Raw genomic sequence first — 16,329 nt, forward strand, 5'->3', positions numbered from 1 at the left:
CTGCATTACATATCTATCTATATATATCTTTGCTCACACCTCTAATTTGGATTCTTAGTGCAGATTCCTAAACGTGGAATTATAGTTTAAAGGAATTGCACATTTTCGAGAATTAGAGCCATCTTATTTGCACCAGTTTTGTTTTGTTGATGTTTGCCTCAAGACATAGACATGGAGCTGTGTATGAAGATGTAACCAAGCTCTGAGTACAGGGTGACAGTGTTCTGTGGTTTATTTCCATTCCTCTTCCCAGTGATACCCAGCAATCTGTGAATACCTCTGGTTATAGAAAAGCCATGGAAACATAAAGCCATAGTATGTTTCTATAAAGACTAAAACAGCTTTCTCTTTAGCATAAAGGAATTTTTAAATGGAAAGAATATTACTTGGCAAATACAAATATTTGTAATTGTCAATATGCACAATATTCAAATTTTATAACTATTAGGACCAAACAAATAAGCCCATCTGTTTATACAGCATTTAACTAAATAGTTGTGAGAAATAATATAAACATTGTTAAAATGTGCAGGATTTGCGAATGCTTCCTCTGCAGTGGAAATGCGTGATTCAGGGCCCTCTCTGGTTTCGGCAGATTACATGGATGATGATATGTTTTTCCAAGTCATTAACTTGGGCACAGCTTTGGGGCCAAATGAGAAGCCACATCCAAATCATTCTAAGAGTCGGGGCGATTGGTAGAGCTGACAAAGGAAACACCCTCTGTCATTCAGCACCGTGGGAGCATTTGGGGAGTGTGATTGCCTGTGGAGACTCATGGTTCAATGAATCCATTGTTTCAGGAAGGCCTGGTTTCACTGATACTAAGAGAGGAAGGTGAACTGTGTACCCACATGTGCTATTTATGTGACAATGTCAATGACATTTGCAGTGGTTTTTTTTTTTTCCCTTTAGAATGTCATTCTGCCTTTTTCTTCCCCCCTGCACCGTACAGTTTGCAGGATCTCAGTTCCCTGACCAGGGATGGAACCCGGGCCACAGCAGTGAAAGAGCGGAATCCTAACCACTGGACCACCAGGGAGCTGCCCTATTCTCCCATATTTTTTGCATTAAAAAGTTTCTGTATATTACATTAGAGAAAAACATAAGCAAAAAAAAAAGAAAATAAACATCATCCTACCAGGACTCTTTTGCTTGCAAGGGACAGAAACCCAATTCAACACTAGCTGAAGCTCAAGGTAACAATTAACGGCTAGATCAGGGTCAGAGGGGAGCTGACCTCAAGGTGGGCTGGATCCCAGGATGCCCACAGCATGAGGACCCTCTCTCTGAGTCTTGGACTCTGTTGGTCCATCTGTCTCATGTTTTCAGACTCTCATGTTGTAGAAGTCATGCCACCAGAATTCTGGGTTTAATGCTCATGGATTATCATGCAAGTGGAAAGAGATAGCTACGTCTCTACCTGAGTTTGGGAAGTTTGGGGAAAGGGCCAGACCCTGAGACAAGGCCTTTGATGCAGATAGAGTATTTGGGAAAGGGTACCAGGGAAAACAGGTGAGGGAGCAAGGGAAGCTCAACAGATGGGAGAAGAGTCAACATAGTGTTAGTGAGTGAGATTCCACTGTGGGCAACTGGAGTTCAGGCCTGCTGGGTCCCTCAGAGGCACCACGTGGAACACAAGTCGGAATTCTCCCACCAGGGGACAGGGAAGCCAGAAGGTGATTTGTCCACAGACTCCCATCCCTAATTGGCTGAGGGTGATCCCTGAGGGTGTTAATCCCCAGCTCTTGTGAGCACTCTGCACTTGGGCTGGGCAAGTTTCTATAGCACTGGGAAAAACTCTCAGATAGAGAAACAGAGAGACATGGATGTCTGAGGTGGGAAGCTGTCAGTACCCCAGAAATTCTCCAGCACTACTGCCGACAGACTCAGATGGGACAAAGCAGTGTGGATGGGGCATCATAACGGCACTTTAGCTTGTTCCCCACTGTGTGATTGTGTTCCCCAATCACACAGGACACTGATTGGTCCAGGCTTGTGTCCATTTCTTAGGCACAGTGGGGCAGCGTGCCATGAGTGGAAGCTCCATCCAAAGCACGTGGAGGGGGAAGAAATTTCCCAAAGCAAAGGGGGAGGTAGTCAATTACAGATATCAGAATATGTGCAGGAGAGATGATGGACATCATCATCATAGTTATAAAAGATATTCACTTCCAAACTTTAATTCTGTTATAGGGTTATAACCGTTGAATGCTTTGGTAAATATCCTTCCAGATTATATCTATTTTTAGAATTTTATTTATTTATTTTTGGCTGCATTGGGTCTTCATTGCTGCGCGCAGGGTTTCTCTAGTTGTGGTGAGCGGGGTCTACTCTTTGTTGCGGTGCGCGGGCTTCTCATTGCGGTGGCTTCTCCTGTTGCGGAGCACGGGCTCTAGGTGTGCAGGCTCATTAGCTGTGGTGCGTGGGCTCAGTAGTTGTGGCGCATGGGCTTAGTTGCTCCGCAGCATGTGAGATCTTCCCCAGACCAGGGCTCGAACCCGTGTCTCCTGCATTGGCAGGCGGATTCTTAACCACTGTGCCACCAGGAAAGCCCCAGATTATATCTATTTATACATTTTTCCTTCCAAACTGGAAACATGCCATCTATGTATACTTTCACTTTTTTCTTAATAATATGTAATCACTTCAATATATAGTGAACACTTCATATGAATATATTGTAGAAATATATCAAATATATCAGTCAATATATTTAAAATTTTTTGTGCTAAATTATTTGATTAAAAGTGGACTGGGGGGACTTCTCTAGTGGTGCAGTGGTTAAGACTCCGAGCTCCCAATTCAGGGGGCCCAGGTTCAATCCCTGATCGGGGAACTAGATCCCACATGCATGCCACAACTAAGAGTTCACATGCCGCAACTAAGGAGACCACCGGCCGCAACTAAGGAGCACACATGCCCCAACTAAGGAGCTGGTGAGTCGCAACTAAGGAGCTCGCAAGCTGCAACTAAGGAGGCTGCCGGCAGTAACTAAGAAGCACACATGCCACAACTAAGGAGCAGGCGAGCCACAACTAAGGAGCCTGCCTGCCACAACTAAGACCTGGCACAACCAAATTAAAAAAAAAAAAAGTGGACTGGGAAGATGAATATATGAAATCCCCAGTAGCCTCTCTTCCCAGAGGAAAAAGTGTTAGTGGTAGAATTGTGGGCATCAGAGGAAGCAATGTTAAAAAGAGTACCAATTTTGGAGTCATAGGGCTTGGGGTTTGATTCTAATTCTTATTACTAGGTATTTGACCTTGGTCAATGTATTTAATCTTACAAAACCTCATATCTTAACTTACACGTAGTAAATGCTAAACAAAATAGCAGCTCTTACTCTTATCGTCTGTAAAATAAGGACCATCACACCTTACTGACAGCATTGTTATAAGACTTGAATTAGGTCATGCAGGTAATATGCCCAGGAGAGAGCCAGAGACATAGTAGGTGCTTAATTAACGATAATGTGTTGCTGTGATCCCTTAACCTTATTTTAAGGCAGACTTTCCCGCCAGGCAAAGATTTGGGGCCTTATGTCAAAAGAACCTCCCAAACTCAACCATCTTTACTTGGCCACCAACCCCCCTGAAATTCCACCAATTCTAAGTCCATTTAGTATCATAACCAAGTTTTTTTTTAATTTCACATGCTCCTAGAACAACTAATTACACATTTACATCCTGGTGTAAACTTTATTATATGGCTTTCCTCCTTACACCTAGTTGACACATGAAGAATCCTTAAAGGAAAACCCTAGTTAGCAAAGATACGAGTGGATAGACAGTGTTGTACCATAAGCTATCGTAGTGGAGGCCCCCAACAGTAGACAAATTTATGCTGCCAGAAGAGAACATGATGATTCTGGACCTGGGAGCTGTCAGAAGAGAGGTATCAGGAGGTGTAAAGATGCCTGAGAAGGGTAAACTTTCTCTCTTGTTTTTCAACTGCTTTCAATCATCACTCCCCTAGAATCACGAATAAGAATGAATGAATTTGCTCCAATTGAATTGAGTTCCAATTTCCCATCTTTTTCCCTGGCTATAGATGGATATGCTCTAAATTAGGTATCAGATGCCTTGAGTCTAGAACCAGTGAATTGTGCAGTCTTGGATAAATTACTAGCTTCTCTGAGACTCACTTTCTGCAGTTGTAAGGAGATAATAAATCTTGCTGTGCCTAACTCTCAAAGCTGAGGTGAAGATCAAATAAGACAATGGAATGGAGAGAGCTAGGTGGTTGTAAAATACCATGCAATCACGGGAACTTGAACCTCTATATTCCAATATTCATGGGCCTGATACCCACACATCTGGGCTGAATCATACAGGGGTGTGTGTGTGTGTGTGCGTGTGTGTTGCAGGAGGAGGGTGTTTCTTAAAGAGGAGCATAATCAAGGTCACTTACCTAAGGAAGGGACAGTCCCAGAATGAGAAAAAGATGCCATGAGCCAGATCAGGCAATCTGCTAGCTGTAGTCCCCACTCTTAGTTCTCTCCTTTTCCCATAATAATTAAGTTTAGCTGGGCACATGGCAACCCAGTTAACGATGATGCATCCAAGCCTTTCTTACAGCTCGATGAGCCCTTGTCACTAACTTCTGGCCAAATAGGACATAAGTTAATGATGTGTGACCTCAGGGTCTTCTCTTAAAATCTTGAGCATATGCTCTCCCTCCCTGCTAGTTAAGAGATGAAGAGCCACCACTTTGTACCTACAAGGAAGAGCCACATGATAAGAATGGCAGGGCAGCCTATCAACCTGCACCTCTTATCTCTCTGCTATGACATTAAGACAAATAAGTTCTTATCTGGTTTAAGCTGATGACATTTGGGGCTGTTTGTTACAGCAGCTCAGACTTTACCCTAACTAACACACTGGACATTCCACACAACATCAACCTGAGCCTGCCCCAGGTGGGAGCAAAAGTCTTTTGTCAAACTGAGGCAGTGCCCATGCAACCGACTAAAGGATTCCTTGCCTCCTTGACTTACTGGAAGACCAATGAGCCATTTTCTTGAAAGCCATATCTTTCAGCCCAGCCTGCCAAAGTCACGTACACGAGGCAAGCATGGTCTGTCTCAGATTGAAAGCACAGCGTGAGTCACCACCACTACTCCTTTATTCTGTGCTGCTGTTGAGCTAGGCTTCCATAGACAGAGCAGCATATTTGTTCATTAGTTGTACCCCACCCATAATGATAACGGGTCTTTGCATGTTTGCTAGGATCCAGACTCTGAGTTTGGTACTTTATATCCATAGCCTTAGGGTACATGGTATTTTTTAGACCAAGAAACAGTCTCAGAGAGGTTGAGTGAGTTCCCTGAAGAAACACAGCCTAGGCGATGTCAAGGCAGATTGGACTCATTCTACAGCCTGTGCTTCCTCCACTCCATGCACTGCCTTCAAATAAACTGCCTACTTCAAAACATGGTTTAATGTTGCTTAGCAAAGCTGGCATCTGCCTACTGAGATGAGAATCCAAGGGCCTGGAAGCCTTTCCCCACCACCATTCACTACCTGCTGTCCACTCTCTGGGCTTTCATCCTTTCTGAGGGTTTTAATCTTTGTGAGCATGTGTGCCTGTGCAAGCATGAATGTGTGTACTGGATGCTTTGAGAGCTGATGAAAGCTCTGGAAACATCCACATCGTTACGTTCCCTGCCCCACCAAATATGTTGGTCTCTAAGCCTCAGTACCTCAGAATGCGGTCTTACTTGGAGACAGAGTCTTTAACAGAGACGATCAAGTTAAAATGAGGGTGGCCCTAGTCCAATATGACCTGTGTCCTTATAAAAAGGAGAAATTGGGGACTTCCCTGGTGGTCCAGGGGTAAAGAATCCACTTTGCAATGCAGGGGGCACGGGTTTGATCCCTGGTCAGGAAACTAAGATCTCACATGCCGTGGGGCAACTAAGCCTGCGCGCCACAACTACTGAGCTTGCGTGCCTCAACTAGAGCCCGCGTGCCTCAAACTACAGAGCCCACGCACCCTGGATCCCGCATGCCACAACTAGAGAAGAGAAAACTTGCACACTACAACTAGAGAGAAGCCCGCTCACCTCAACGAAAGATCCTGCGTGCCGCAACTAAGACCCCACACAGCCAAAAATAAAATAAATAATAAATGAATCTTTGTTTTAAAAAAAGGAGAAATTGGACACATAGACAGACACACATAGAGGGACAATGCTGTGAGAGGCGTAGAGAAGACAGCCATCCACAGGCCAGGGGGAGGCTTAGAACAGATTCTTCCACCCAGCCTGCGATACTGTGTTACTGCTGTCCTGGGAAACGAATAAACAACTAACTAGATGCACATACATACCAAATTTCACACACAAATTCTGGGAATTTATAATTTACCCCAGAACATCCATAGACCCCTGCTGAAGAACCCCTGTAAAGTTCTATTTCCTGAAAGCCTTCCAATGCCCATAATAATGATAATACTAACAAAAACAAACAAACAAAAGGCATTTAGGTCCCACCTTGGATTGTCCAGGATAATCTCACCATCTCAAAATTCTTAACCACATCGGCAAAGCTCTCTCTTTCTCTTCCTCTCTCATCGTATGATAACATTCATAGGTTACAGGAACTGGGACAGGGCTATCTTTTGTAGGGGAGCATTATTCAGCCTATTGTTACCTGTCCTCTGGGCCCCAAAGATTCATTTCTCTCCCACAGGCAAAATACACTCACCCCATCCCTACATTCCCCCAAATTTCAACCCATTAAAGCATCAACCTGTCCAAAAATCTCATCTAAATCTCATCAGCTCAAAAATCCCAAATCTCATCACTTAAATCATCTAAATCAAGTAGGGGTGAGACTCTGTAGGATAACATCCTAGGCCAAAATTCCCCTCTACCTGTGAACCTATGAAATTAGAAAACCAGTTATCTGCTTCCAGAATACAATGGTGGGATGGGCAGTTACAGACATTCCCATTCCAAAGGGAGAAAATGTAAAGAAGAAAGAGGTCACCCTTGCAAAATTTCAAAACCCAAGGGGCAAATTCCATTAGGTTTCAAGGCTTGTGGATGATTCTCTAGATTGGAGGACTTGAGGCAGATACTATTATTATATTCACTTTACAGATAAGAAAAAGGAGGTGAAGAACCTGCAGAAGATCCTACAGCTAGCGAGAGGCAGATGAGGGTGATGTTCCCGGCAGTCTGACTGCACCGTCTACCTCCACAGAGGTTCTCTGCATTTACAGGGGCTCCTGGAAAGGTATGGGGGATTTGGTTGTTTTTGCAAATTAAAAATACCTGCCTAATTACGTAGTCTTTAAAAATACTTCTGGAGCAAGCAAAGCATATGTGCCAGCTGTACTTTTTACCCCCTGCCTACGCTCTTTGGTTATCCTTTTGATCAAAACCAGGCTTCTCAAATCATAAGAACTTGAATGGGAGACCCCTGACAAAACGTAGGTAGTTGCGCGGTGGGTCCAGAAAACCTTCCCATACTGGTCATGCATGCTATGTAAATTCTCAGGCTGGTTGAGATTGTAGGCTTTGGAATCAGACCTAGTTTGAGGTCTTAGCCTCTCCATGTATTAGCTCCATGACCTCACCTCTCTTAACTTTAGTTTCCGTTTTTGAAAATGAGGTAATAATGGAACCCACCTCTGGGTTTGCTGGGAGTGAATGAAGTATGATATATAAAGTACTTAGCACAATCCTTAATCAAGGTGAGCTGTTGTTAATATTATTATTGTCATTGTTGTTGCTATTTCTCTGTTATGGAGTGATCTCTGGAGCTGACATCCTCCCACAAAGGTAGTTTAAAGTCTTTGATCCAGAGGCTACAAATATTTTTAAATACATTAAAAAATATATCCCTTGTGTGGCTTTAGCATTGTGTTATCCAAAGTATCAAATTCCTGTGTCCTTTTCCCATTTTTCCTGAAAAATAATATGTGGGAATAGTAAATAAATTCAATTTTCATCCTTTTAGATCTCACTAAAGTGTGTTCTTTTCCCCCTTTCTCTTCTCTTTCCCTTGGTTCTACGTGTGATGAGGAAAAAATCCTTTAGTGAAGAAAAAGCAGATCTGTAAACCAGTTTTCCAATTACCGAGCTGCAAAGAAAGAAGCCATAATGGCTCAAGGTGAATGGAAAAGAAAGAGATAAAGTAAATTATCATGAAGGGCAATAACAGAAGCTTTCTGAAGACCCAGCAAGTATTTTCCCTGTCACTTGTCAGCAGACATGAGGGAATAAAACTGCACACGCACCAGAAAATACTTGTATGCAATCATTCTTGTGCTAGGTTTCCCTTCTCTACTTTTACACAAATACACACGCTTGCACACGTAGCACGCACACACGCTACAAAGAATAGCTTTGTCATGAGGTTCCAGCCCAAGTGAAGAATAAGGATGAGCCGAAAGTCCAGAGAGTAGAAGTTGCCCTGCTAACAGTGTGAGTGGCAAGAGAAAAAGCATTGTAATTCAAACTGAAACAAGAAAGATACTGGGGAGATGACTATCTGGAATCAGGGTGCCTTGATTCACTGTTATCTCCTACGTTCTACCTTTGATTACAGGCTTCATCTTAAGAAGGCCAGATTTGGACAAGGACAAGGCAAAATGCTACAGCCCAACACTGACTGTTGAATATCTCTTGGCTGATCTAGTGATTTTTTTTCTTGATTGAGTGAAGCTGGATACCCAGGGGCTTTATGAGCACATGGGTATTTGTCCTTTGAGCCAACTATGGGAATTTTTCCTGCAGTAGCCTTCTAGAACTCACTAAGTTGCTGATTTGTAACTCCTTCCCTGGCTTCATGTGAAAAAAGCCATCCCAACTGGGTTAATGTTTGACCTGGTTTACTCTTCATATACTGTTCACATTGCGTGACATATGTTTATCTATTCAGTAAATATTTACTGGGCAGTATGACTAGGCCAGGTATCCCTGGGAATGCAATAAACTTGACAGATGCACCTCTGCATTCATTAACCTTATTCATACAATGAATGAAATTCATTCATTAATCTATCAGGGACAGGACTCTTAGGCTATTGTAACAGAGAATGATGAAGCTTGTATTAATAACAGCAAATATTAATTGAATGATTATAAGGAGCCAGATACAAAGTACATTACATACATTAACTCAATAAACCCTTACGACAATTAGATGAGGTTAGTAATAGTCTCACCCCCATTTAATAGATAGGAAACTAAGGCACAGAGAGGGTAAATAACTTGTCCAAGGTTACCAACTAGTAGGTAGTAGAGCTAGGCTATGAACCTAGACAGTCTGGCTTCAGAGCTGGTGTTTTTTGCCATTACATTAATACTTAAAGAAGCTCTAGGTACATAGGGTTAGGGAACAGAGTTTTTAAATCTGGTCCAGGTAGTGACTTTGCTGAGTCCTGTAGGGTGAGAAGGCTTTAGTTTGGGAAGGTAGATAATGTCCAGCATAAATGCTTTCAGCTTCAAGAAATGCCCAGTGAACAGTGGCATAAACAAAGAGGGAGTTATTTCTTGACATAACAAAATGTCTGGTGGTAAGTGGTTTCTAGCATTGGTGCAGAGGCTCTATGAAGTCTGGGTTCCAGTCAGCATCCCTTTCCTTTCTCCTACTGGTCTATAGGAGGTCCAAGTTCTGGGGAAGAAAGCTAGGGGACCATGGGGTTGAGAGTTTTGACTGGCATACCTGCCTCTTATCAGGAAGGGAAAAACTTTCCATATGTTCCATAGTGACTTCCTCTTACAAATAATTAGCCAGAACTAGGGTATATGTCTACCTCTAGACTAGGGCTAAGGCTCGCCTTCCCTGAGACCAAGGGATTTCTAGGATTCTGCAGGCAAAAATAAAAGAGTGAGTTTTGAGTAGGCAGCCAACAGAGTCTGCCAGAGGGAATCCAATGTGCAAAAACTTGGCAGAAAAGCAGAGCATGACAAAAATGAGGGGTGGGAAGAGGCTCAGTAAGGCTGGAGACACGCTTGACAGTTGGCAAGAGGTGAATCTGGAAAGGCAAGAGTCCACAGCAAGAAGGGCCATGTATGCCATCCTAAGGAGTTTACACTTTGTCCTGTAGACAAAGGGGAATCAATAAAGGATTTTAGACAGGGCCATGGGCTGAGATGACTTGTTTAGAGAGATCATTCTGGAAGCTCAGTGAAGACTATTTGAAGGAAACAAGAAAGAAGAGAGGCACTTCCCTGGTGGTGCAGTGGTTGAGAGTCTGCCTGCCGATGCAGGGGATGCGGGCTCGTGCCCTGGTCCGGGAAGATCCCATGTGCCGCCGAGCGGCTGAGCCCGTGAGCCATGGCTACTGGGCCTGCGCGTCCGGAGCCTGTGCTCCACAACGGGAGAGGCCACAGCAGTGAGAGGCCTGTGTACCGCAAAAAAAAAAAAAAAAAAAAAAAAAGAAAGAAGAGAGGCAGGGACACTAGTTCAGAAGATGCTGTAATGGTCCAAGTGAGAGATGGTGTCCTGAGCTCTTGCAGAGGCATGGCAATGGAGAGAGGTGGACCGCCATATTTAGGAGGTAGAATCAAAGATGGTGATTGGATTTGGGAGTGAGGGCCCAAGCAGCACGATGAGTACTACTGATGAATATTGCCTGGACGTCCACTAGTGAAAACAGCAATCATGAAAAGACAAGATTGCTGAAACCACGCCTTGGGATTCAAGTCCACGATCGTGACTTGACATTCACTACAGAAGGAAATCCACAAAGTCCGTTCATTTTTGTAAATTTGAATTTTATTTCTATCTGTTATACATATACATAGGTCACACTGAATATTTCTACAAGACTTACGAGAAGAAGCTGCAAGCCTTTACTCCAACTCACCCCATTGCCCTCCAGAGAACATATTAGCTTCCCTAATGATATCACTTTTTCTTCTTGAATTCATCCATCTGTGAGCCTTCAATCCTACTGGTCCAGTGTGGACTGGTTATTCTCTGAGTCTGTGGATCAGTTAGCTGTTTCTGCATAATAAATCGCCCAAACATTTAGTGGTTAAAAACAACAATCATTTATTTAGCTCACAATTCTGCAGGTTGGCATTTGGGGCTGAATTCAGCTGGATGGTCCTCCTGGTCTCGGCAGGACTTCCTCAGGCATCTGCAGTTAACTGCATCTCTGCCTGGGGAGGGGATGGGTAGCTGGCTACTGGATGGCGTGCCTCATGGTCTCTTATCCTCCAGCAGGTTAGACAAGACTTCATGATGGAAATAAGGATCCAAGAGAGAGAAAAGAAATATGCAAGGCTTCTTGAGGCTAGGATTGGAGCTGGCTCACCATGACTCCCATCATATTTTATTGGCCAAACAAGTCACAAGGCCAGAATCAAGGAGAACAGAAATAGACTCCACGTCTTGATGGAAGAATCTGAAAAGTCACTTTGCAAAGAACATGGATACAAGAAGGTCGCGAACTGGGGCTATCAGTTCAAGCAACCCACCGGTCTGACACATAGCTATTGCCCTGGAATCTCCTCTCACTATCATCTTTGGAGTTTTTACTTTTTATCCTGTGTTGGATCCCCTGTGTATCAGTCAGGCTTTAGAAACCATGCTAGCTATTTTAACTGCGTGTGCTGGGGGTGAAGGAGGTGACATAGCTGGTGCTGGTATCTCTAAAGGGCCCAGAAAAGTTGCTTCTGCAAGTGTTGAGAAAACTGCAGACTGGACTCAACTGTTGCTACAGGAAGGAACTGTTTCTGTGGGGTGAAGGGTTGCCAGTGTGATGCTCTCAGGAACCACAAGTAGACAGGAATCCAACAGGAAGGAGCAAGTCCCTCCTCCCTTCTCCAGCCCTCCAGTCGCCCTCTAGTAATCTCTCCCCATTAGAGAGCTTAACAGGGGGCCAGCTGGCCAAGGTGAAAGGGATTTTTAGAGTCTTGGCCTCAGCATCACACAGCAGAGTATAGAAGTGTAGGTTTGCAGCTAACGGGCAATTAGCTAATAACTGGCACACCTTTTCTCTGATTTCTATGTCTTCGTCATTTCTCCCAAAGGAAGAATGCATGTAAGGTATATTTCTTCAGATATTTAATGTCTAAAATATCCTTAGCCTACCATCACAATTACAGTTTGGCTGAGTGTGGCACTCTGGTATGAAATTCATTTCCACTCATCATTTTTTTTTTTTTACCCTCTTAACATTTATTGAAGTGCATAACACAGCATTGTTAACTATAGTCATTATGTTGTACAGTAGATGTCTAGAACTTACGCATCTTGTATAACAAAAACTTTATGTAACAGTTTTTTTTAATGTCTTTATTGGAGTATAATTGCTTTACAATGTTGTGTTAGTTTCTGCTGTAAAACAAAGTGAATCAGCTATATGTATACATACCTCCCCATATCCCCTCCCTCTTGTGTCTCCCTCCCACCCTCCCTAACCCACCACTCTAGGTCATCACAAAGCAACAAGCTGATCTCCACGTCCTATGCAGCTGCTTCCCACTAGCTACCTATTTTACATTTGGTAGTGTATATATGTCAATGTTACTCTCTCACTTCGTCCCAGCTTACCCTTCCCCCCACCCCGTGTCCTCAAGTCCATTCTCTACGTCTGCGTCTTTATTCCTGTCCTGCCCCAAGGTTCATCAGAACCATGTGTTAGCATACGGTATTTTTCTCTTTCTGACTTACGTCACTCTGTATGACAGACTCTAGGTCCATCCACCTCACTACAAATAACCCAATTTCGTTTCTTTTTATGTCTGAGTAGTATTCCATTGTATATATGTGTCACATCTTCTCCATCCATTCATCTGTAGATGGACACTTAGGTTGCTTCCATGTCCTGGCTACTGTAAACAGTGCTTCAGTGAAGACTGTGGTACATGCTTCTTTTTGAATTATGGTTTTCTTAGGGTATATGCCCAGTAGTGGGATTGCTGGGTCATATGGTAGTTCTATTTGTAGTTTTTTAAGGAACCTCCATACTGTTCTCCATAGTGGCTGTATCAATTTACATTCCCACCAACAGTGCAAGAGGGTTCCCTTTTCTCCACACTCTCTCCAGCATTTACTATTAGTAGATTTTTTGATGATGGCCATTCTGACTGGTGTTAGGTGATACCTCATTGTAGTTTTGATCTGCATTTCTCTAATGATTAGCGATGTTGAGCATCCTTTCATGTGTTTGTTGGCAATCTGTATATCTTCTTTGGAGAAATGTCTATTTAGGTCTTCTGCCCATTTTTGGATTGGGTTGTTTGTTTTTTGATATTGAGCTGCATGAGCTGCTTGTATATTTTGGAGATTAATTCTTTGTCAGTTTCTTCGTTTGCAAAAACTTTCTCCCATTCTGGGGGTTGTCTTTTCACCTTGTTTATGGTTCCCTTTGCTGTGCAAAAGCTTTGAAGTTTCATTAGGTCCCATTTGTTTATTTTTGTTTTTATTTCCATGTCTCTAGGAGGTGGGTCAAAATGGATCTTGCTGTGATTTATGTCATAGAGTGTTCTGCCTATGTTTTCCTCTAAGAGTTTTATAGTGTCTGGCCTTACATTTAGGTCTTTAATCCATTTTGAGTTTATTTTTGTGTATGGTGTTAGGGAGTGATCTAATTTCATTCTTTTACATGTAGCTGTCCAGATTTCCCAGCACCACTTATTGAAGAGGCTGTCTTTCCTCCATTTTATATTCTTGCCTCCTTTATCAAAAATAAGGTGACCATATGTGCATGGGTTTATCTCTGGGCTTTGAATCCTGTTCCATTGATCTATATTTCTGTTTTCGTGCCAGTGCCATACGGTCTTCATTACTGTAGCTTTGTAGTATAGTCTAAAGTCCAGGAGCCTGATTCCTCCAGCTCAGTTTTTCTTTCTCAAGATTGCTTTGTCTATTCGGGGTCTTTTGTGTTTCCATACAAAATGTGAAATTTTTTGTTCTAGTTTTGTGAAAAATGCCATTGGTAGTTTGATAGGGATTGCATTGAATCTGTATATTGCTTTGGGTAGTATAGTCATTTTCACAATGTTGATTATTCCAATCCAAAAATACGGATTTATAGCAATACAATCCTACCTTAAGAAACAGGAAACATCTCGAATAAACAACCTAACCTTGCACCTAAAGCAAGTAGAGAAAGAAGGACAAAAAAACCCCAAAGTTAGCAGAAGGAAAGAAATCATAAAAATCAGATCAGAAATAAATGAAAAAGAAATGAAGGAAACGATAGCAAAGATCAATAAAACTAAAAGCTGGTTCTTTGAGAAGATAAACAAAATTGATAAACCATTAGCCAGACTCATCAAGAAAAAAAGGGAGAATACCCAAATCAATAGAATTAGAAATGAAAAAGGAGAAGTAACAACTGACACTGCAGAAATACAGAAGATCAGGAGAGATTACTACAAGCAACTCTATGCCAATAAAATGGACAATCTGGAAGAAATGGACAAATTCTTAGAAATGCACAACCTGCCAAGACTGAATCAGGAAGAAATAGAAAATATGAACAGACCAATCACAAGCACTGAAATTGAAACCGTGATTAAAAATCTTCCAACAAACAAAAGCCCAGGACCAGATGGCTTCACAGGCGAATTCTATCAAACATTTAGAGAAGAGCTAACACCTAACCTTCTCAAACTCTTCCAAAATATAGCAGAGGGAGGAACACTCCCAAACTCATTCTATGAGGCCACCATCACCCTGATACCAAAACCAGACAAGGATGTCACAAAGAAAGGAAACTACAGGCCAATATCACTGATGAACATAGATGCAAAAATCCTCAACAAAATACTAGCAAACAGAATCCAACAGCACATTAAACGGATCATACACCATGATCAAGTGGGGTTTATTCCAGGAATGCAAGGATTCTTCAATATATGCAAATCAGTCAATGTGATACACCATAGTAACAAATTGAAGGAGAAAAACCATATGATTGATCATCTCAATAGATGCAGAAAAAGCTTTCGACAAAATTCAACACCCATTTATGATAAAAACGTTGCAGAAAGTAGGCATAGATGGAACTTTCCTCAACATAATAAAGGCCATATATGACAAACCCACAGCCAACATCGTCCTCAATGGTGAAAAACTGAAAGCATTTCCACTAAGACCAGGAACAAGACAAGGTTGCCCACTCTCACCACTCTTATTCAACATAGTTTTGGAAGTTTTAGCCACAGCAATCAGAGAAGAAAAGGAAATAAAAGGAATCCAAATCGGAAAAGAAGAAGTAAAGCTGTCACTGTTTGCAGGTGACATGATACTATACATAGAGAATCCTAAAGATGCTACCAGAAAACTACTAGAGCTAATCAATGAATTTGGTAAAGTAGCAGGATACAAAATTAATGCACAGAAACCTCTGGCATTCCTATACACTAATGATGAAAAATCTGAAAGTGAAATCAAGAAAACACTCCCATTTACCATTGCAACAAAAAGAATAAAATATCTAGGAATAAACCTACCTAAGGAGACAAAAGACCTGTATGCAGAAAATTATAAGACACTGATGAAAGAAATTAAAGATGATACAAATAGATGGAGAGATATACCATGTTCTTGGATTGGAAAAATCAACATTGTGAAAATGACTATACTACCCAAAGCAATCTACAGATTCAATGCAATCCCTATCAAACTACCACTGGCATTTTTCACAGAACTAGAACAAAAAATTTCACATTTTGTATGGAAACACAAAAGACCCCGAATAGCCAAAGCAATCTTGAGAACGAAAAATGGAGCTGGAGGAATCAGGCTCCCTGACTTCAGACTATACTACAAAGCTACAGTCCTCAAGGCAGTATGGTACTGGCACAAAAACAGAAAGATAGATCAATGGAACAGGATAGAAAGCCCAGAGATAAACCCACGCACATATGGTCACCTTATCTTTGATAAAGGAGGCAGGAATGTACAGTGGAGAAAGGACAGCCTCTTCAATAAGTGCTGCTGGGAAAACTGGACAGGTGCATGTAAAAGTATGAGATTAGATCACTCCCTAACACCATACACAAAAATAAGCTCAAAATCGATTAAAGACCTAAATGTAAGGCCAGAAACTATCAAACTCTTAGAGGAAAACACAGGCAGAACACTCTATGACATAAATCACAGCAAGATCCTTTTTGACCCACCTCCTAGAGAAATGGAAATAAAAACAAAAATAAACAAATGGGACCTAATGAAACTTAAAAGCTTTTGCACAGCAAAGGAAACTATAAACAAGACCAAAAGACAACCCTCAGAATGGGAGAAAATATTTGCAAATGAAGCAACTGACAAAGGATTAATCTCCAAAATTTATAAGTAGCTCATGCAGCTCAATAACAAAAAAACAAACAACCCAATCCAAAAATGGGCA

This window comes from Delphinapterus leucas, chromosome 7 (assembly GCF_059928025.1).
Source record: "Delphinapterus leucas isolate spDelLeu-1000000601 "Yukka" chromosome 7, BTC_Dleu_Yukka2, whole genome shotgun sequence".
NCBI classification, from domain to species: domain Eukaryota; kingdom Metazoa; phylum Chordata; class Mammalia; order Artiodactyla; family Monodontidae; genus Delphinapterus; species Delphinapterus leucas.